Here is a 20062-nt window from a genome sequence, read left to right on the forward strand (position 1 = left end):
ATATATGAGATGATCCTGGAGCCTCTTATTATACCAGTAAATGAGAAAACTCAAAAAATTACTAGTGGCATGTCAAAAAATCCATGAGCCAACTTTAAGGGGTATATTGGCTAAAGATGTGACAATTTGAGCTTCAAAAAGAGTAATAACTATAGAAGATTGAATCATATCAAATATATTATAAATCCATGATTTCTTAGTGATATTTGAATTTTGTGATACTGTACAGCCAACTAGTTTTTATTCTGAAAACTGGTAAATAAAGGAAAAATATCAATCAATCAATATTCCAACCTTTTCTGTATGGATTGTACCTCAAGGTGTACAAAGAACTGCAGAAGAAAAGTTCTTTATGGAAAAATTCCAACTAGTAAATAAGAGAATAAAAGAATTAGATTATCACCATTCTGCAACTCCTAATGAAATAATAGATCTTGGCAAAGATACACAGATTAATTTATTTTATCTTATCTCAGGTCTTTGAAGATTGATTTTTAAATTTTGATTTAATTTTGTTTTATAATTATGTAAAACATGTACATTGTTCTAAAGTCGAATCTATGAAACAAGGTACATTTAGAAAAGTCTTTCTAGCCTCCATCCCTGTGCCCTCCACTTTGTTCCTTCTCTTTTAGTATAGGTACCCATATTAATAGCTTTAGTTTGTTCCTTTTAAAAAAATATATAGGCAAAAATACACACAGACACATATTCATATTTCTCCTTTTCCATAGATACAAGGCAGCATACAGTACACATTGTTCTGCACATTAAAATTTTCACTTAACAATATACCCTGGAGATCATTCCATGATTTGAATGGAGACACTCCTTTTTTTTCCCAACAGATTCATAGTACTCCAGTCCTCTGTTCATGATTGTGTTATGCAAACAAAGGGCATATGGTCGAGCACTGGTAGCAGCAGTTGTGCTAGAGCACTGCTCTTTGAGGAAGAGTCATTGTGACAGGGTTGGCAGCAGGCACATGAGTTCTTTATAGCCTACCATAAGACAGTTCACAGAAATCTGACTAATTGGACATCTGAATCTGGGAGATGAATCCCAGCCTTGGACTGTGTCTTTCAAGATTACCCTTAAAGAATGATCACCTTTCCCCTTGTATGGTGAGGAATTGAGATACTATAACAATTTGGAGTGGCAGAGACAGTTCTTTAAAAAACTTTTTTTATTAGAGCATTTGCAGATTTGCAGAAAAATCATGAAGCACAGAGTTCTCATATATCCCCTCACATATACAGTGTTTCCTATTATTAACTATGCTTTAGTGTGGTAACTTTGTTACAACTGATGAAACAAAATTATTATAATGATGCTATTAACTATAGTCTATAGTTTGTTTACGCTAGGGTCAACTCTTTGTGTTGTACAGTTCTATGTTTTTTAATATTTTTATTCTGGTAATATATATACTACCTCAAATTTTCCATTTTATCCACTTTCAATTACACAATTCAATGGTGTTAATTATATTCAGAATGTTGTGCCACTAACACCACCACCCATTATCAAAACATCACCCCAGTGGCAAATGTACGCGATGACCATGATTGGTGGTAATAGTCTGATGATATTATCTCATAATCTGTAACAAATGTTCCATCAGGGTGTGGAGTTGTATGGGAAGTCTACACATATGTATGATTGTTTTGCAAGTTCACAATATCAGTAACAAAAATATATTTTAAAAAATAGTATGAGTTGGGGGAGAAATACACCAAATGTATGATAAGGACTACAGTTGGTAGAAATATTTTGATGATGCCCTTGCATAGTTTTTAACAAATGTTTCACACCAGTGCAAAGAATTGGAGGAGGGGTAATGTATGAGACCCCTGTGTGATGTCATGTATGTTTATTTTGTGAGTTTGCAATCTACTATACACTTATTGTTTATGTGTGTTCATGTATGAATGATATACTTCAACAAACAAACAAACAAAACACATCACTCCAAACAGAGATTCCATACCAATTAAGAATTAACTCCCCATTCCCCACCCCCACCTGGTCCCTGGTAACCTGTATTCTAGTTTCTGACTTTTAAAATTTACTAATTATTTCATATACTAATATGAAATAGATAATAATTATTTCAAATGAGTGAGATCATACAATATTTGTCCTTTTGTACATGACTTATTTCACTCGCCACAGTGTCTTTAAGGTTCATCCATATATAGCACGTATTAGAATTTCATTCATTTTTGTGGCTGAATAATATTCCACTGTATGCATATATCATCCATTGATTGGTTGATGGACTTCTGGTTCCTTCTACCTTTTGGTAACTGTAATTAATGCTGCTATGAACATCAGTCTGCACATATTTCCTCGAGTCTCTACTTTCAGTTCTTTAGTGTATATCTCTAGAAGTGGGATTGCTGGGTCATATGGTAATTCCATGTTTAACTTTCTGGGGATTTGTCAAATTGTTTTCCATAGTAGTTGCACAATTTTACATTCCTACCAACAATATTTGAGTATCTCTTTTTCTCCACATCCTCTCCAACACATGTATCTTCCATTTTTTAAATAGTACTCATTCTAATGAGTGTGAAATAGCATCTCATTGTGGTTTTGATTTGCATTTACCTAATGACTAATGATGTTGAGCATCTTTTCATGTGTTATTGGCCATTTGCATATCTTTGGAGGAATGTCTAGTCAAGTTTTTGGCTTGAATATAATTAACACCATTCTCAGATATCATTGCAACTGTTTTGTCCCATTCTGTGGATTGTCTTTTCACTGTCTTGATAATGTTTTTTGATGCATAAAAGGTTTTAATTTTGATGAGGTCCCATTTATCTATTTTTTTCTCTTGTTGCTTATACTTTGGTGTAAAGTTCAAGAAACCATTACAAACATAAGGTCATGAAAATGTTTCCCCACATTTTCTATTAGGAATTTTATAGTTTTAATTCTTATATTTAGGTCTTTGATCCATTTTGCATTAATTTTTGTATATGCTGTGAAGTAGGGGTCCACCTCCATTCTTTCAATGCACATGTCCTGTTTTCCTAGCACCATTTGTTGAAGAGACTATTCTTTCCCCATTGTGTGTACTTGGCACCCTTGCCAAAAAACAATTGGCCATAGATCTGAGGGTTTATTTGAGTTCTCCATTTCATTCCATTGATCTATATTTTTGTTTCTGTGCCAGTACTATGCTGCTTTGATTACTATAGTTTTGAGTAATAAGTTTTAAAATCAGGAATTATGAGTCCTCCAACTTCATTCTTCTTTTTCAAGATAGTTTTGGCTATTCACCCCTTATCCTTCCATATAAATTTGATGATTGGCTTTTCTACTTCTGCAAAAAAGGCTGTTGTAATTTTGACTGGGACTGCTCTGTGTCTGTAAATTGCTTTGGGTAGAATTGATATCTTACCAATATGTAGTCTTTCAATCCATGAACACAAAATAGGTCTTTCTTTAGTTTGCTAGGCTGCCAAAATGCAATATACCAGAAAATATTTTTCCCCGTGAATTGGATCCCTCATCTGTTTTGCTCAATGTTTGCTCATTGTCTGCTCTTTTGTTTTTGCTTGTCTGCTCATTGTTTGCTTGTTGTCTGCTTGTTGGGTTTTTTCATTGTCTGCTTGTTTTTTCTTGTTGTGTGCTCTTTTTTGCTCATCTGCTCATTGTTTGTTCATTGTTTTTTCTCATTGTCTCCTCGTTGTTTGTTTTTGTTTTCTTTAGGAGATACCAGGAATTGAAATTGGGATCTACCATTTGGGAGATGGGCACTCAACTGCTTGAGCCACATCTACTTGCTATACCAGAAATTTTAAAATGGGAATTTATTAACTTGCAAGCTTACAGTTCTGGGACCATGAAAATGTCCAAATCAAGGCATCATCAGGTGAAGCTTTCTCCTTGAGGACTGGCTGCCAGCAATCCTGGACTCCTTTGTCATATTGCAAGGCACATGGCAGCCTCTGCTCATCTCTCACTTCTCTCCTGGTTTCGTTGCTTCACCTTCCTGCTTCCAGCTTTCTCTCTCTGTCTTCATTGGAATTTCATTCTTTGATAAGAGACTCTAGTGAGAGGATTATGACTCACTCTGTGTCAAGTCTTACTGAAGAAACCTAATCTAAAGGCCCTTAACTGAAGTAACCAGTCAAAGGTCCCACCCACAATAGGTTCACATTCACAGGAATGGACCAGCTTTAAGAACATGATTTTTCAGGGTACAAACAAGCTCCGACTACCACAGTCTTTAATTTCTTCCTGAAACATTTTCCATGACCAAGGTCTTGGTTAAATTTATTGCTAGATATTCGATTCTTTTAATTGGTATTGTAAATGGAAACTTTCCCCCATGATTTCCTCTTCAGATTGCTCATTACTAATGTATAGAAACACCACTGATTTTTGTGTGTTGATCTTGTACCCCTGAGTGACAGTGTCTTGACTCCTCTTTTCCTATTAACTTAGTATTGTGATGATGAGGAGGTATCACTAACCCTTCCCCTAGAGAGATCCATATGTTGGGGTCCAAGATTTGTGGTGGCAAGTATATGATGTAGTGAACTTCCAGCAGGATTTATCATATCAGTTTTCACGGTGAGTGTGGCAGTTTGATATTATTTATGAATTCTCAAAAGAGATATTATGTTTGTAAACTGTTCCTCTGGGCATGATATCCTTTGATTGATTTAAATTCAGAGGCTTTATGTTACTTGATTAAATACAGATTAGGGCTTTGATTCAACCATGTCTTTAGAGCATGCAGGGTTGAGTCCTCGCCCCCTTGGAGGGCTATATAAATGGACACTCAATCAAGAACACAGAAGCAGATAGGCGAGAAAAAAGAGAGAGATCCATTTACATGGAAGAGAGATAAGCCATTCACCTGATAGTTTATAGCTGATCTTGTGAAGAGAGCACAACATCTGAGCCCAGAAAGAAACAAGCCCTCCAGCCTACAGCTGAGATCAGAAGGAGCTAGGATGATGGAACCTTAAGAGAGAGAGGAAGGCTGAACCCTCGCAGAAGTCCCCCACCATCTTGCTTCAGCATGTAGCAACAGACGTTGGTGAGGAAAGATCCTTGGGTTGGAATCTTTAGGGCCTTGTAACTATAAGCTTTTACTCACCAATAAATACCCTTTATAAAAGCCAACAGATTTCTGGTACTTTGCATCAGCACCCCTTTGGCTGACCAATATAGTGAGGAAGCACCAGTTCTTCAGTTGGCATGAGTGTATAATGTACGTGTGTGTGTGGTGGGGTAGGAGGTGAGAGAGGTGGGTTTCCAAGCCTTATGGTTGACCAGAATTGATGATCTTAAACAATGTATCATAGCAAGTTGTTTGGAATTTTATAGAAAACCAATTATTTTTCAGGGAGGCCAGCTGCAGGGGATCAGTTTTGGACAAATTAACCTTAATTCTCAGTCTACTCCTGATTCCACATGGTGGCACCTAAAAGGCATGGTATTACAATTCTGTTGCAAACCATGCTATTCTAGACTGTAACTGTGGCTAATCACTGTCATTACTATAGGAAACATAGAGGATAGTTACGGATGGCCATGTGATGACCCTCAGTGTGAGACATAATTGTAGGTGGGTGTGGGGTCCATTTGAAATGAGGCATGAGGCACACATTATCCAGTCCAGTATAGTTTCTTGTCAGGGTGAAGAAAGGCTAACCAAAACCTACAGCATTGCTCCAAGTTTCTTCCAACAATTAGGGATTCTCTGTCATTCTGAGGGAAGGATGATCCAACTTGCATGAATTGCTCAGTCTCCAATTCTAGATGCCATTGTGAAAATCAGTTTCATGTGCAGGTATTAGGTGGTGTAACCATATACAATTTTCCAACAGGTTGGGAAGTGTGTGTAGGAGACAATGGAATTACCATCTCCTGTGCCCTGCCATATCTGGTTCTAAAATGACAGAATAGCAAAGGAATCCATCATCTATGAGGAATACACCAAAGAATTTTGGAAGCCTGGGTGATGTTTTTCCTACAGGGATCTGATGTAACATATACATTCTTCTTCTTACCTCCAGTACTTCCTTTACACTATGTGAGGGCTTCTCTTCTCTCTCTTCTAGAAGTATACACACTATTTGGTCCATTCCTGGGGAATTAACCTTGGAAGGGACCTAGGAATCACCCCACTGACATCACACTCTTCCATTACCATGATCCTGTGGTGGTTGGGAACACACATCTGCACCTTCATGGGGTGAGGGTGGCCAGGACAATGCCTTTGAGACAGAGCATTTGGACATTGAAACCTAATATCATGTGGGGACACTCCCATCTGATGTGCTACCAATAGCCAGCCAGAGGAGGGCGTTGCCTTTGGGTTTGTGTCTGCACATCCTTTGGCACTCCAAATACTTTCTACCCTGGACTTCTGCATTCCTGACAGATAGCTGAGCGTTGCTGGCTCTTTGCAGGGGATGACTGCATCCAGAATATGAATAGCATTAGTCAAGCGGTTGAGCTAATTTGCTGGTCAGTGACAAGCCCTGGGCCAATGTCGTCTTTGATTAACTGCTCCAGAGTACTATTGCCCCCTTGCTTTGCAAGAGGTGAGGGGCATGGAACAGCCACATATCCCATGTAATGTAGCCCAAGGAGTTGTTGCCTGGGCAGTGAATATTGTTCTATTTTTAACCAAATGATTTCTGTATGTACCAATAGTAATCTAAATTATCCTCAAATGTCTGAATGTCGATAGGCATCTGCTTTTGGACAGCCAATACCATAACTTGGTGTTGGAGTCGTTAGATGACCCAGGTTTCAGGGTTCACTCTTTGTGTTGTATAGTTCTATGGTTTTGGGTTTTTAAAAAAATATTATTGTGATAACATAGAGACAACATAAAAGTTTCAATTTTAACTAATTTCAGTTAGTTAATGGTGTAAGTTACATTCACAATGTTGTGCTAACATGACCTTCTAGGTGATTTCAATATGCAGCCAGCATTGAGAAACAATGATTTAGACTACATTTCCAAAAGTGTCTTATATCACTTGAAAATTATTTGGGAGCTTCTATTTCTTGGTAAATCTTTGCTTAGGTCCTTAGTTTAAAAAAAATCCCTCCATTGCATCAGCATTGTCATTATAGGTCCTTAAATCCTAGCTGAATGTAACAGTCATACCCTACTTCGTACAGCAGTGTCACCAACATCATCTCCTTTGATCCTTATAATACTTCAATAACATAGGAAAAACTGATATTATTATCTCCATGTTACAGCTTTGGTGCATAAAAGGGTGCCAACTAACTATGCTGCAGAGCTTCTTAATCTGGGGTCTATGGGTGAATTTTGAAGGGGAACCTCCAAACCCCCTGAAAATATATGCAACACGCATGTGAAAATATTGTGGTGATGGTGGTGATAGTGGGAGACTCAGTCCATAGCTTTCATTGGATCCTCAAATGGGTCTATTGTCCAAAAAAGGTTTGTAGCAGGGAAGGATGGGGGTTGGGAGGTGCGGTGTCAAAAACAACACAGGCCATCATTTTTGGCCTTCTCAGTGTTTAAACATTTTGAATTAGAATGATTTTAGTGAGATGCATTCTAGTTCTCTAAAGGTTCCACCACTCCCTATTTGGGGGAGGAGGGTGTACTACATTACTTTATTCGAAGGCATGGTACAAATGAAAGATCTTGGTGGATATTGACACAACTTATGGAAAAGGTAAACTCAACACATGTGCATTGCTGTGGCGACCACAGAAATCACCCTGTGGCTCAGGGGAAGCTGCCATAGGGTTTAACTCTCTTCGTTGCTGTTTCCCAGAGTGTGCTTGCCAAAGAGGTACTCTGCCAAGCCAGAATCCATGGCCCCCATCTTGTGCAAGTTGATTACATAGTCATTCAGTTCTCTGATGGACTTCACCTGCTCCTTGATGTAATGGGTCTCAAAGAAGTCACACAAGTGGGGGTCGTTTTTGTCAGTGGCCATTTTGTGCAGTTCCAGTAGTGACTGAATCACCTGTTTTTTCAAGTGTAAATGCACACTCCAATGCATTCAGCCCACTCTCCCAGTCATCTCTTTCTGGTTTCTTGATGTCCTGATGGAAGATTCTGTCACCCCTTGGTTCTACAGCTTCACTGATTTCTCAGCATGTTCCCTCTCCTCAGGAGTTTGGTGAAAAGAATATTTGGCAAAGTTCTTCAAAGCCATATCATCACAGTCAAAGTAGTAAGACATGTAGTAAGACATGTAAGAGATGTAGAACTCCAGGCTGATCTGGTGGTTGATGGCAGCCTCTGAGTCTTGGTTGCAGTCCTGCCGCACCTGTGATGGGTGCGTGGCCATCATGCCAGCAGTTGAGGAGAGGTGGTGATGGGGGGCTGTTCAGAGTGGCCAGCCAACCCAGCAAGCGCTGGTTCCGTCCAAGCACTGTTGAAGTAGGAAACCAAGGCGACTCTCGGCCAAGGTGTCCAGTCACACCCTATTGTTTTATAAGCCCCAGAGTCACAATTTATGTTATGCCAATTTTCCCTAGGGTTGTTCTTCCTGGAGAGCTCTTCTCTTTGATCTTGCAATGGTTAACTCTTTATTCCATGTTACTTCTAAGAGGCTTTCTGTTCCTTCACCTTAGATCAGCACCATCCAAAAGACACAGGATGCAAGCCAGAAAGGCAAGCCACATATGTAATTTCAAATTTTCTAGTAGCCACATTTAAGTAAAAAAAAAAACACAGGAAATTCATTTTAAACGTATTACTTTTATTTTTTAAAAATAGTCTTGATAAAATCAATGTGTAGTCTTTTCAGACTGGCTTCTTTCACTTAGCAATATTAATTTAAGTTTCTTCCCTGTATTTTTTTTTTTTTACTTGACTGTAATTTTTATTTTTTTATCATTGATTTTTTAAGAAATTTATTGAAATATATCACTCATACATAAACATATATAAACAATAAATGTATAATAGTTGTGAACTTACACAACAAACATATATAACATCAAACAACATATATAACATCTCACCTACTATCAATAACTTGCATTGTTTTTAAACCTTTTTAAATGATGATTAAAGAGCATTGTCCAAATATTACTACTAAACAAGTATTTTTCCCCTAACCAATCCGATTATTACCTTTATATCATTTATATATGAACATACATAAACAATTAAGTGTATAGCAAAAGTTGTGAATTTACAAAGCAAACATGCATAATATCATATAGGGGTCCCATACATCAACTCTCTACCAACTTCTTGCATTGTCATGAGACGTTTGTTACAAATTATAAAAGAACACTGTCAAAATCTTACTACTAATCATAGTCCTTATCTTACATTTGGTGTGTTTTTCCACCAACCCACCCTATTATTCTTTTTCAAATATATATTTTTATGGCAGAAGTTGTAAACTTATAAAACAATTATGCACATGTACAGAATTCCCAAACAACACCCCTTCATCAACACACCACAATGTGGTGTGTCATTTGCTACAGATAAAATAATATCATCTGCTTGTTACCATGTCATAGTGTACATTTGGCTCACATTTTCCATACTGCCTCAGTATTAACACAGTACGTTTTTGGCATAGATGCAAGAATGTTATATTATTACTACTAACCACAGTCCATAGGTCATTACAGCTGTATTTTTCCCATGCTTCTCCATATTCCCAACACCCTGCAATAGTGATATATATTTGTTCTAGCTAACAAAGGACACTCTTGCATTAGTACCATCAACCACAATTCTCACCCACCTCTTGGTTTACTGTGCCATCCAGTTCCTAGATAATTCTCAAGCATTCTGTTAATTGGCATTTATATAACTAGACTACCATTTTCAGTCACATCCCCATTTATAAACTAGCTGTTACTCATTGTGTGTTACCATCCACTCTATACATTTCCAGCAACCATTTCATTGAATTTATTAAGATTTGTTTGAACATCTATAATTAGTTGTCTCAACTCCTTTATGTCATCTAGAAGCATATCTTGTTCCTTTAACTGGGCTGTAGTTTCCTGTTCTTGGTTTGGATTGTAATTTTTTGTTGGTGTCTTTGCATCTGGCTTACTAGAGTATTTTTTCTGGGTGCAGTTTTTCTCTCTAGTTTAGGGCTTCCTATCAGTTCTCCCTTGCTGGTTAAGCAGTAGGAGCCAAGCATGTAGTTGGTGCTGTAAGTTGTGGAGGCTCAAGCTGCCCTCATTGCACCAGGAACCAATGAAGCTTCTTCCAACTTTCTCCTTTGCCAAGGGTAGGGACAGAGTTACAACTATGTGGAATAATCCACATGCAGACCTAGACTGTAGTTGCCCAGAGAGACTGATGTAGCTTCACATCCCTTTCTCCCCTACCTGGGGCAGGGATGGAGCTGCAGGTGTGGGCAACAATCTATGCAGTGCAGGTCCTAAGATGACTGTGGTTGCCCTGGTAGACTTCTGATTTTCAGTCTATGCCAGCCAAAGTTCCCTGCAGTTACCTGTATAGGCTGGTGCAGGGCTCCTCAGCCTCCTCCCTGCCAGAGGTGGGACTGAAGCCTAGACTAGGGCTGCAGGCTGATCTGCATGAAAGAAACTGTCAGCCAGGCTTCCCCTCAGGCTGGGGGCAGAGTCAGAATGGAGGCTACTGGCCTCTTTCTGACTTAGGCTGGTTCACACCCCCCTGTTCCCAGGATTATCTCTTAGCCAGCCAAGTCTCCCAATCTGTAGCTGAAATCGGCAGCCAACCATGTCCTCCTCCCCTGTTTCTGGGAAATGGAGCTTCCAATTCCCGTCACAGAGCAACTCCTGGGGTGGCTTGTGCCGCCAGAGTAAGATAATCACCGGCCTCCATGGCTTGCTGGGAATTTCCCAGAGAGGCTGGCGCAGGTCCCTGCAGCTTCCTCCCTGCTGGAGGTGGCACTGGGGCCTAGGCTAGACCTGCAATATGATCTGGATGGGAAGAAGCCAGTCCCCACCAGCACTGGGACTCTAAGTCTACTCCTCTTCCCCTCATGCCAGGCACGGAGTTAAGATGGCGGCTTCCAGCCTCTTCCTGACCTGGATAGGCTCAAACCTTAGCTGTTCTCAGGATTATACTGTAGCCCACTGAATTTACTCATCAGTAGCTGAAATTGGTGCCCAATCGTCTCTTCCTCCCCCGTTTTGGGGAAGTGCAGCTTTCAATTCCATCCGCGGAACAGCTCCGGAGCCGGCTTGTGCCTCCAGTGGAGGATGGGCACCGGCCTCTGCGGCGTGGAGCGCTCTACTTATGAGTCTTCTCTGCAGATGGGCAGCCTCCTCCTTCCATTCCTTCAAGGATGTTGCAGGATGCTCTTCTGGACTCCTGGAACCTCCATACAGGTGCTTGAGCTAGCTCCAGAGAGCTCTGGGTATTTGCTAACTGCCCTGCAGCAGGAGCCGACTCTAGGAGCTCCTTACTCCGCCACCATCTTGCTGGTTCTCTCTTCCTGTATTTTTGTAGCTTGATAGCTCATTTCTTTTTATTGCTGAAAAATATTCCATTTTATGGATGTGCCACAGTTTATTCATTCACCTATTAAGGACATCTTAATTCCTTTCAATTTTTGGCAATTATGATTAAAGCTTCTATGAAGACTCATGTGCAGGTTTTTGTGTGAACCTAAGTTTTTAACTCATGTGGATAAATAAATACCTAGGAGCATGATCGCTGTATTGTATGGTAAGCCTATGTTTTGCTTTGTAAGAAACTACACGATAGTCTTCTAAAGTGTTTGTACAATTTTGCATTTCCACCAGCAATGAATGAGAGTTTCTGTCACTCTACATCCTTGCCAGCATTTGTTCTTGTCAGTGTTTTGGGTTTTAGCCATGTGACATTTTAATAACATATTTTATTTAACCCAGTACATCCAAATTGTTATTTCAACATGTAATCAATATAAACAATTGCTATAGTAATCTTTTACATTTTTCTCTTTCTTCTTTCCCTTCTCCTTCCCTTCCTCCTCCTTCCTTTTTCTTCTTACTAAATCTTCAAGATCTAGTGTGTATTCTTTACTTACACTATATCTCAATTCAGACTAGCCACATTTCAAGTGCCCAATAGACACTTGGTAGGTCTAGAGGCTACCATATTGCACAGCCCCACCACACAAAGTGGTCCCCAGAGGTCGGATTTATTTTCTCATGACACTTATCATACTCTAAGATTATCTTATTTATTTACTCTTTATTTGCTTGCTCTTTGCCTTTCCTGCTACAATGGAAGCTCCATGAGGGTCAGGGCTTTGTATGGTTCACTGCTACATGCCTATGTGCCAGTTAAAACAGTGTTCAATGAATTCTTTTTAGGTGGGCAAATGAATAATATTTGTTAAATGGATGAATGAATGAATCCATGATTGAAATAATGAATGAAACTGTCGGTCTCTATAGACATTCGAATGTGTGTCCTCTGCCTTTACCAAATCACTTGATTTTTCTGAGCCTCAGTTTCTTTATCTATAAAATGAGGACGATTCTATCAACCTCACAGAGTTGTAAAAACTAAATAATGTGTGTGAAATTGTTTCCTACACTGTGAAGCCCTCTGTAAATGGCTGTTATTATCCTTAATAACTATATACTTGCCCAATGTGTATAGTTAGTAAGTAGAGATGTGTAAGAGATGGGCTTTGGAATCACAAAGTTTTGACTTTACTAGTCTCATGACCCTGGAAAGTTGCTTAGTCTCTCTTGACCTATTAAAACAGAATCTCCAGGGAAGGGTCCTTCCAAATTGGATTTTAACAAGTGTCCCAAGTGATTCTTATTATTGAGCAAGTTTGGGAATCAGGAAATTATGGCTCTACCAAGGCTATCTGCAAATAATTGCAGTTAAGACCAGATTACCCCATTAAGGCTTTGTATATAGGTTAATGTTTTCTTCAATTGAGTACACAGCTTTGGAAAAATCAGTGAGCACTGATGAGAAAGATGATAACACTGATGAGAAAGATGATGACACCGATCACCAGTGTCAACCCTGGAGTAGGACCTTATTCTTGTTCTCTCACCTGAAGGCTGATGTCAGCTCTGGCATCAATTATCTGGGTCCAGGTGTATTTTTCAGGCCAGAAACTGAAATCAAGACAGAGGGCCTTAGGAGGAGAGAATCAGAATCTCTCTTAGAAAGGCCGGTGTCTAAATGAGGGATCTCTGGTGGCAGCCACAAGAAGACACTACCTGGAGACAGGCCCCCAAAGAGAAAGTCAATGACCCAAGTGAAGGCCTTGTGAGTTGTGCCAACTTTTTTTGGATGGAGCATAAAAATATTAAGACACTCTGCAGAATGAGTGCTAGGTGGGTATGGGAGATTCTGTAAGCTGAATTTTTAAAAATTTTATTGTACCTTGGTTTAATTTACATTAAATATCCTTTAATACTTAATAAAGTATTTAAAAGTCACCCTACCCCATCTAATGATCTTCTGCCTCACTCATGATAAGAGACCTACAGTATCATTTTTTCATTTATCAGGTTGGCAAATATCCAAAAGCCAACATATGGTGTTATAAGGGTATGGGAATCATATACTATCATACATCACTGATGAAACTGTAAACTGCACATAACTTTAATGGGATGTGGGGTACAATTCAGCAGTAAACTTGAAATTATAAATGCATATATTCTTAAGCCCAGTAATTCCATTTCTAGAACTTTATCATAGAATGCGCTAACATTCATGTGAAATGTCACACATTCATTGTAGTATACTTTATAATAGCAAATATTTGAAACAACCTATATATTCATCAGCAGAGGACTCACTACATGTAAATCATGGTATATTCATACTATGAAATACTATGCAGCTGTTAAAAAAGGTCTTTATACATTGCTGTGTGTGCCGGATATTGCCTATTTTCCCCTCCAAATTGACTGTTCACCTGCTCTGCCTTGTTTTGTTCCCTGGAAGGCTGCCCTGCTTGGAATGAATCAGCTGGGCTCCACTGCACTCTTGCTTCTCATTGGTAAGGCCAGTGGGGAGCACCAGCAGGTGTTTGGATGATAGGAGGGAACTCCTGGCTATTTAGTTCTTATTTCACTCTTCTAGACCGTGTTTTTCTCTGGAAGGTTACAGTTCCCATTGGGCAGGGTTCTGGCAGTATCCCCACCGCCACCTTGTCCCTTCAAGCTCAGTGGGTAGAGGAGGCTTTCCACTATTGGAAAAGTCACTATCCCTTATTGATGTTTTATGGAAGTCTGGACTCTATGGTGACACCCATCACTGAGGCTGAGATGTTGGAACTGATACGTTGGAATAATGTAAGGATAGAAATGCAAAGGCTCGGGGGAAGAAGACTATTGCAAAGGATTGTTCATGTACAAATCACTAAACTGCCTGTTAACCATACACACTGGGAAGTCAAAGGATTTGTTTCATAAGACATTAGGAAATACATTAGTGAGAGGAGCACCAGCATGCTTGAAAATTTCTGTGGTGACTATTTTCTCTGGGTTGGTATATTAATCAGCCAAAAGGGGTGCTGATGCAAAGTACCATAAAGCTGTTGGCTTTTATGAAGGGTATTTATTTTGGGTAAAAGCTTAACAGTTACAAGGCCCTAAAGAGTGCAACTGAAGGTACTATAAGAAGCACTTCCTCATCCAAAGTCTGTGGCCACGTGTTGAATCAAGATAGCGGGCAATGTCTGTGAGGGTTCAGCCTTCCTCTTTCCTCTTAAGGCACCATGGGCCCAGCTTCTTCTGATCTCAGCTGTAGGCTGGCACTGGGCTCACCTCTCTTCCATTGGGGCTCATTTCTTTCCAGGCTCAGTTGTTCTGGTCGCCTCAAAAGGTCAGCTGTAAACTCTCAGGTGATTGGCTCATCTCTCCCTGGGGCCACAGGATCAAAGGTCCCTTCTGTGTCTATGGAGCTCTCTCTCTCTTTTCTCGCATATCTGCTTCTACGTAACAACTGCTGTGTGAGTGTCCGTATAGATATAGCCCACAAAGGGGGCAGGGACTCAGTTTGTGTTACACTGTGCTGATGTGGTTGAATAAAAGTCCTAATTGTAACATAATTTAATCAAAGGCATCTCAGCTGAATCTAATATAGTCAAAGAGTATCATGCCCAGAGGAACAGACCAGTTTACAAACATAATCTATATTTCTTTTTGGAATTCATAAAGAGTGCCAAATTGTCACAGCTGGAAATGAGAGTAAGAGATGCTGCAAAAGAGTTGGGTGTCTGATTTCCATGGGAATAATGAATTCCTGGAGTGGAGGAAGTAAGATCACATCAAAAGTCAAGGAGGGGGAAGCAGATACGGCTCAAGTGATGAGACCACTGCCTACCATATGGAAGGACCCAGGTTCAGTCCCTGGGACCTCCTGGTGAAAAAAAAGAAGAGAAAGCATGCCTGCATGGTGAGGCAGTGTCACACAAGTGAGTCACGCAGCAAGATGATGACACAATAAAAGAGAGGAAGGGGAGAGTCAAAATGAAGCAGAGCAGAGACCAGGAACTGAGGTAGTTCAATTGTCAGGGAACCTCTCTCTACATCAGAGGTCCTTAGGATTGAATCCCTCAGAATCCTAGAGGAGAAAGATGAGAAGAAAAAAAAGAGAAATAGATACAGAAGATCACACAGCGAATGGACACAGACAGCAAAAAACAGCAGGGCAGGGGCAGGGGCGGGGGTGGGGATGGGGGAAGGGGTAGGGAAGGAGGGAGGGGAAAAATAAATAAATCTTAAAAAAAAAAAAAAAGACAAGGAGAGTGCATTACTGTAATAAGTCACCAGAGCTCCTGAATGGAAATCAGGGGTTTTGACCTTGACTGGTGGTTGCTCATCGATCTTTGGATCCTTAGGAATGAAATAGATGGGCAGACTTCTAAAGTATTACTGGACTTGATAAGCAGAAAAAAACTCTAGGAAAGGTGGGCAAAAATCTGACTTGGGTTTTTGTCCAGTGTCCAGATCTGAGCCAGTTCACAGACTAGGAGCTCCTTGATTGAGGGGGAGTTGGGTCCCACTGAGAGAGGACGCTGCAGTGTTTCCACAAGTCTTCCTCCGTGGAGCCCACAGGCCATTTATCAGAGTGATTACACACTGGAAAAAATTAAATCCTCAGACCTTCCTGGGGGTATTGGATACTGGCTCACAACTGACACTAATTTCTAGACTCCCAAAATGCTATTGTGGTCCACCAGTCAGAGACAGATGTTAAATTTTGAAGTATTTTTCCAAGTTTATCACAAAGTGCATTCAGTGGGATCCTGAGCCTAACCTGTGAACAGATATACTTAGTAAAAGGATAGACCCCTTTACTGGCTTCCTGGGGATTTAAGATCTAAAATAAAGTCAATATTATGTGCTGCCTTGACATCTGGTAAAATCAAGAGGGCCTCAAATGGCCTAACTGCAAGTTCCCCTCACTGCACTGCTCCCGTGGATGAAGTAGCCTAGCCAAACAACCCAACTTATCACATGGGCCAGGTACAATTCCTGATTAACCCTGAATAGCAGACTTCAGTGCTCTGCTAGCTGGTAGAATTTTTTAAGCAAGGCAATCACATCCTCCTGTAGGAACCAGGGAGTATCTCATCCTCTTGATACTACAAAGCCTTCCTCCAAAGGCCCTGGTTGTTTACTCTGTTCCCAAGTGCAACCCCATGTGGCTCTGCATGGCACATGGTGTCCTTCTCCCATGTGTCCTGCATGGCACATGAGTAGGTGACTAAGAAATGGCTGTCAATCTCATCTGTCCATTGCTGGAGGTCATGTGTTCTGTCATCCCATAATCCTAGGGAAAGAATCTTATCCTCACCTTTGGGGTGAAGAGGAGGCAATTAAAACACTCCCTGATCCATGGAGTGGGGTCTATGAGGTAGGAAGGATCAAATAGAAACCCCTGGGGAAGTGGACTTGGCTTAATGGATAGAGCGTCCGCCTACCACATGGGAAGTCCTTGGTTTAAACCCAGGACCTCCTTGACCCGTGTGGAGCTGGCCCACAAACTGTTGATGAGCGCAAGGAGTGCCCTGCCACTGCAGGGGTGTCCCCCACGTAGGGAAGCCCCATACGCAAGGAGTGCACCCTGTAAGGAGAGCCACTCAGCATGAAAGAAAGTCCAATCTGCCCAGGAGTGGTGCCGCCCACACGGAGAGCTGACTCAGCAAGATGCTGCAACAATAAGAGACATAGTCATTTTTTTGGAAGACTTTTCCTTTGTGGATTTTCACAGCTATAAGTTTGGGAGGTTTAGGGTTTTAGCTTATATAAGAGACAGGATTTCCCCTTGTACAATATTCAGTGATGCCTATCTGAGACCCACTCCTTTTGGTAGAAATCTCTTTTCCTGAGTGGAAAGGCCCCTTTTTCAAGCTATATTCTTTATGTCTTATAGCAGCTCTTAGGTTATCTACCTGAGAGGGGAATCAAAGCCTTTATGGATAACTTTATTATTAGTCAAGAAATTTTAAAAAAATTACAGTGGTAACATATATATAACACAAAATTTACCTTTTTAACTACGTTTAAATATACAGTTCAGTAGTATTATATTTACAATGTTGTGCTGTCATCACCACCATCCCTTACTTTTTTTTTTGCCATCCCAAACTCTGTATCTGATGAGTGAGAATACTCCACTCCCTTAACCTCCAGCTCCTTGTAATCTCTAATCAAATGTCTATCTCTATGAATTTGCTTATTCTAAATATTTCATATGAATGGAATCACACAAATTTGTCCTTTTGTGTCTGGCTTATTTTGTTCAATTTACATTGTTGTCAAAGGTCATTCACATTGTAGCATGTATCAAAACTCCATTCCTTTTTGTGGCTGAATAATACTCCATTGGATGGATATGCCACATTTTGTTTGTCCATTCATCTGTTGGTAGACACTTGTGTTGTTTCTACCTTTGGCTAACGCTGCTAGGCACACTGGGGTACAAGTACTTGTTTGGGTCCATGTTTTCAATTCTTTCGGATGTACACCTAGAAGAGGAATTTTTGGTTCATATGGTAATTCTATGTTTAACTTTCTGAGGAACTGTTGAGGGTGTTTTCCTGAGGAACTGCAAAGCTTTACATTCTACCAGCAATGTAGGAGGGTTTGAATTTCTCTACATCCTCACCAACACTTTTTTTTGTTTGTTTGTATTCAGAATACTTTATGTTAAAGTATGAACAGCATTTCCATTAAAACAAGAAAAGATTTATATCTATAAAATTTAAGACTTTGCTACAATAAATGCTGCAGTTCTTTTAACCAAGCCTGAAAAAGTAAAGAATGTCACAATCAATCTGTACGTTCTCTACATAATTTGCCTGGAAGACTTTGACAATTAAATTGGACTATCATAGATGTGAATTTCCCGGTCATCTCCAACAGACACAATTTTTGAACCATTTCCATTGTATTTCACTCCCCAGACCTTATCCTTGTGGTCAAAGAAGGTGCAAACATAAGTCTTCATTCCACTTCCCAAACTTTTATACTTTTGTCAGATGAAATGGAAACAAATTGAGTTTGTGTGGTCACTCAGCATGCTGGCCAAGTTGGCACGTTGTGCATCACAGATCTTGATGTAGCCATTGTCTGAAGCAGTGACCAGGAGCTGAGAATCTGGAGAAGAGATCAAGGCATGAATAAGTATAACACGGCCTTCCAGCATGTGCAGAAGTTTACCAGTTGCAATATTAAAAACATTGATGATTCCATTTACAGCTCAATTGGTCAGATATTTCCCATCAGGACTATATGCAATACTAAGAATGAATTTTCTTCTTGTGTCCATAGAATATTCCCTTTTCCCACTTTTCACACCAAAAATGTTCACTTTTCCCACATGAGTTCCTGTGGCCAGATACTGGGAACCAGGAGAAAAGGCCAAACTCCAGGGACCCACGGGAACTGGTCCAGCACTCGTTTCTTCAGCTGGGGTTTCCTGAGGGCCACAACAAACACACAGCGACCTTGGCATCATGGGTCCAGGGAGGAATCAGGTGCCCGAGATGAAAGGCAGCAAGAGCTCTGCCTTCTTCTCCTCTCTTCTAAAGGTGCTCTTTGGCTATGTTGAGTTGCTAAACTGCCTTTGCAGGCTGGTTTGAGGACCAAGTCCCCTGTAAGCAATGTAAGCAGGTAAGGGCACGTGTGAAGAGAATCACCAGGTCCCGCATCTATAGACTTTAACTGCTTGCCGTTTTCCAAGTCCCAGAGATGAATATGAGCATCAAGAGAACTGGGTGCAGCAAAGGGCAGAGTGTGGCTGATGTCCAAGACACCATGCCCAGCTGATATCCCTCCAGACTCTCTTCATGCCATTTCCAGACCTTTACCAGGTCATCCAGGGATCCTGGGAGCACCATCTCAGAATTTTCCTTCTTGACTGTTCCCCAGGCAGCTGATCAAATGGCTTCATCATGGGCTTTCTCTTATTTGAAGAGAATACTGTACTGGTTAGCCATTTCCTTAGCCAAAGATAAATGACTAAAGGCCAGACAGGTCTGCCCCCCAGCCCTTGTCATCAGTGACCCCAATGACAGCCATCCCCAATGACTCCTGGGACCAACTCACCACCGCACAGTCCCGCTGCACCTCACCAACACTTTTTATATACTTTTTTTCCCCCCAGTTATAGCCATCCTAGTGGATGTGAGTGGTATCTCATTGTGATTTTTTTTCTTTTTACTACTATTTTTTCCCTTCCCCTTCCCGTCACTGTGCTATTTTTTGCTATCTGTGTCCATTCGCTGTGTGATTTCTGCATTTCTCTTTTTATCTTCTCTTCTCGTTTTTCTACTCTAGGATTCACTGGGATTCAATCCTGGGGACATCTCTTGTGAAGAGAGGTTCGCTGCACCACCTCAGTTCCTTGGTTTCTGTTGCACCTTGCCCTGACTCTCCCCTTTGTCCCTCTTTTTTGTTGCATCATCATCTTGTTGCATGACTCACTTGCACGGGCACTGGCTCGCCATGAAGGCATGCTTTTTTTTTTTTTTACCAGGAGGCCCCAGGAATCAAACCTGGCTCCTCCCATATGGTAGGCTAATGACTTGAGCCACATCTGCTTCCCTCATTGTGGTTTTGATTTGCACTTCCCCAATGACTAACAATG

The 20062-nt window shown here is 40.5% G+C and overlaps 1 pseudogene; it reads right to left on the reverse strand.

Annotated features, from left to right (window-relative positions):
• Positions 1-17386: 17386 nt before the first annotated feature.
• On the reverse strand, positions 17387-19412 carry LOC101441799 (superkiller complex protein 8-like; annotated as a pseudogene).
• Positions 19413-20062: the final 650 nt, after the last annotated feature.

Source organism: Dasypus novemcinctus, chromosome 11, assembly GCF_030445035.2.
Source record: "Dasypus novemcinctus isolate mDasNov1 chromosome 11, mDasNov1.1.hap2, whole genome shotgun sequence".
In the NCBI taxonomy this organism is placed as follows: domain Eukaryota; kingdom Metazoa; phylum Chordata; class Mammalia; order Cingulata; family Dasypodidae; genus Dasypus; species Dasypus novemcinctus.